We start from the raw sequence: 4,166 nt of genomic DNA, 5'->3' as shown, positions 1-4,166 counted from the left end.
GTTTTAAATTCGAATTTGTTATTGCGTATTGGTTCGATTATAGAACGATTGTAAACGTTTCAGAAAATTGATCAAATTGAAAATAGTTCGTTTGATTTTCGGCAATTCTCTTCAGCGGTAGGTGTTATATAACAATTACTATGGTTATTGAAATATTGGATGTAAATGGGGTTTGCTTGCAAAACCTCCGCTGACGAAGTCGCGGGTAACAGCTAGTTATTTATAAAGTTATAAATTAAATTTAATAAATCTAACATAAATTGTAATTTTGTTCATTAGTATATTCTTTTTAATTAATACAATTAACTATTTATAAATTTTTAAATTATTTTATAACATTTTTATAACAAAAGTTTTGATTTTTTTACTTCTGTTAAAAAAAAAGTAAATCAATTTTATCAGGTTGTAAAGGTAAAATTTAGACATTTCAATTTTTTTTAATAGAAATGACTGGAAAGAAATGTTCTGGAATGTTCAACAAGGTTATATTAGCAGAGTAACCAAAGGGCATTTCATCCATCATGGTGGAGTCTGTAAACAAATATTGATTCCAACAAATTTGAAATGTGTGACACTGACTTTTTCCTTTATAAAATATCACACTATGTTTCTTTTTATTAGCTACATATTATAGGATATCTGAATATTTTTTATCTAAAAAAAGTTTTTCTCTATAAAAAGTTATACTAAAATTTATGATGAGAATCAAAAATGGATATAATGAATTTATCTTGGAAAAACAAGTATTTAAAGTAACATATATCATTTTAATCAGCCAAAAAATCTTTCATGTTCTTCATGTTCCAATGTTACAAACCCAGTGACTTCAGAAAACAATTTTCAGTTATGGAGATGACCTTTTATTTAAGTCAAATAAAAGGTCAACAGAAATAAATGCATCAGCAATGTCTGACAATGTGAAACTAGAAAGATCATGTTCACGTGCTGTTACTCTATTACTTCAAAATTGACCGCAACACAATTTTGTCTTCAAAGCATTTGTTAAAGCATTCATGGGTGAACAAAGGCCAACAAGCTGCTACAAATGTCAAAGGGATGATAGTGCAAAAAGGCTGCAACAATCTGCATTTGTTTGGAGTCATTATGGTGGAGCTGCTTCCAAACAATATAACAGTTCCAATGGAACACCAATGTTAACAACTGGATCATTTGAATACCAAGATAAACAGATTTTTGTCCAAAATCTGATAAAATCTGACACCATCATGACAGTATGCCAGCACATAAAACAAAGATTACCTCAGAGAAGCTGGCCAGTCTGGACTGGGAGGTTCTGCTTAATCCATCTTACAGCCCAGACTTGATGCCAACTGACTACTATTTTGTGCCTTGCAGAAACAATTGTCAATATGACAATACCAAACATTAGAGACTTTCTTCAAAAACAAAAAAAATTCCAGTCATTCTATGCTCATAGGATTGAAAGTTTGTAGCAAAGATAGTGAGATCTGATCGATATTGATGGTGATTACCTGACTAGTTGAACTGTAATCATTGAGTTAACTGTCAATAAAGGTTTTTCAAAATGTTTAAATTTTACCTTTACAACCTGACATAAAAATGAAAACAAAACAATAAAATAATTGTGTGTGTACCTTCTTTGATGTTGACCATTCTTACTTGTTCTCATCTTTCTAAATTAACAGATTTAAGTATCATATTTTTGTTGATTACTTCACTAATTAAAAATTACTTTAAATTTGCAATTATTCATGATAAGAAAATGAATATTCCATATTATATTTGTAGGACTTGNGACCATAAAGATGCAATAATAATACAGATATAAAGCATCCAATAAACAGAGGTAAATTTACACCTAACTTTCCTATATAGAAATGATAAGTCTATTAAAAAAATTTAACTTTTGTACAAATTGTTAAAATTCTTTAATAGTCTTTTATACAAAAGTTAGTTTTTTAATAGCGTTATAATTTTTATATGGGAAATTAAGATGTAAATTTATCTCTGTTTATTGGATGCTTTACATCAGTATTATTGTTGAATTAATATTGGACTGTAAAGATTTACATGATTTTTTTAAGAAAAAATATTGTCATGTGTAATATCAGTTTTAAAAAACAGTTTATACAATTTTGTTATAGAATGTTGTAAACTTGCCAAAGAGGTGCCTACAGGTCCAAAACACACGAAAAAGAATGCACAGGTGAAATAAAGATAAGTTTGTTTTAAATCTCACCATTGTGGATTGGTTATAACATTGATTAGTCCAGAAATACATCATAAATTTAGAGAACTAAAAACGTATTTTTCAACACCTAATATGAACAGCCACATTTTTTCTGACTGACCGATATGAACACTGCAAGCAATAAGCAGTTCATATCAGTTACAAGAAATGTTATTTATGAATAATTTTACTATTTTTTTGTATAAAGATATGTAGAGTTTCAATGTTTGTTTTCATTTATTTAATTGTTTATTGTATCATTGTAGCATATACTAAAGAGAGGCTAAAACCCAAAATGTATTTACATTAAGAGTGGTAATAAAATATTTTGGTTGGATGATATTCTCATCTGCTTAGTCCTTGTCAGAAAAATTTGGCTGTTCACATTGAGTTTGAAAAATGTTTTTTAGTTCTATAAATTTCTATAAATTTACAATGTATTTCTGGATTAATAAATTTTCTTTTACCTTTTGACTAAGATTCCTCCTCCTGCTAATTAGAAACCACACCAGTATAATAAGTTCTATTTATAAACAAAATCTATGTGGACAATATAAAAATATTTTCTTACTTTTATATTTTATTACTGATTTAATTAATAATCATCCTTTCTATCTTCCATATATCTCTATGTTCTATGACTTCAGCTACCTCTTGTTCATTGTTTTGATAGTCTCTGTTAGAAAGTGGCAGAAGAATATAATGACATATTTGTCATATTAAATATTACATCACCACTTGATAAAAATTTGCATAAGCCACTCCAAATATAAAACAATTTTTATTTTTTATTGTTTTATGATTTTTTTAGAGAAACAATCTATTTTTAAACTTTACAATAAATCTACATATAGAAATGAAACATATACAGGGTGTTTCAGTTACATGTTTCAAAACTTCTAAGAGCATCCCGATAACTTGGAATCATATAGCAATGCAGGATCGGTAATGCTTTCCTGAAGTAGTGATGTACTGTACACAGAAACATCATAAAGAAGACCGTAAGTGAATATTCATTTTAATAATGCACAAAAACAAAACATGGGTCAAAAAAAGTGTTCGAAGTTTCTTCCACTGACTGCAATGCAGAGCTCACATCTACGGCGCAATTCCGAACATTCTGGAATAATCCAGGCTTATCTCAAATTTCTCTGGCAGTTACTGCAATTCTTGCAACCAGCTCCTCAGCAATGTCAATGGAGGTGTCATAAATCAGTGTTTTCATATGCCCCAGAAATAAAAATCAAGATATGATAGATCTGGTGACCGAGCAGGCCAACGCACAGGACAACCATGTCCGATCCACCATTGGCCAAATGTGATGTCTACAACGCCATCTACCACGTCAGGAAAGCATTTCTGACCCTACATTGCTATATGATTCTGAGTCGTCAGGATGCACCCTACCCCTCTTAGAAGTTCTGAAATGTTTAACTGAGACACCCTGTATATTCTGATTTATTTAATTTAATATGAAAACTGCTTTTTTATATTCTATAGTCATTTTTTCAACAATCTTAATGGATAATCATTTAAAAAATTTTTTACAACACTTTTTAAAATCTAATTTTCTTGTGATCGTACACATTTTACAAATTTCTGTAACAAAATTCCTTTTAATATTCATTGGACAGTAAGAAGAATACAGAACAGTTGTTTTAGTATTAAAGCTATTTTTCATATTTTTAAAAATTAATGAATTACTATTTTCCTCTATTGCAATATCAAATAATTAATAATACTATTATCTTTTCCTTCTTCTAAATTAAACAATATTTTTATTCATACTATTAACTATATCTAATATTGTTTTTAGACTTATAACAACACTGTCATATATTAGGATTATGTCATCCACAAACCTACTTAGAAATTTTATACCTTTTATATTTATAATACTCTCATCTATCTCTCTCATATATAGCCAGCTTAAGTTCTGTTATTGTTCCCATAG

At 28.7% G+C, this 4,166-nt stretch overlaps 1 protein-coding gene across 1 annotated transcript in view; it reads right to left on the bottom strand.

Moving 5' to 3' along the window:
- LOC111614168 (zinc finger protein 862-like) overlaps window positions 1–1,770 on the bottom strand; it is a 13,120-nt gene extending 11,350 nt beyond the window's left edge. The window contains exon 1 of the mRNA XM_023355547.1: window positions 1,617–1,770. The gene's annotated coding sequence lies outside the window, so the exon portion shown is untranslated. The remainder of the gene's footprint in view (window positions 1–1,616) is intronic.
- Between the last annotated feature and the right edge of the window lie 2,396 nt (window positions 1,771–4,166).

Source organism: Centruroides sculpturatus, unplaced genomic scaffold (assembly GCF_000671375.1).
Source record: "Centruroides sculpturatus isolate CEXI.00-Female unplaced genomic scaffold, Cexi_2.0 scaffold1719, whole genome shotgun sequence".
NCBI lineage: Eukaryota > Metazoa > Arthropoda > Arachnida > Scorpiones > Buthidae > Centruroides > Centruroides sculpturatus.
This window is presented reverse-complemented; position numbering and strand designations above follow the sequence as displayed.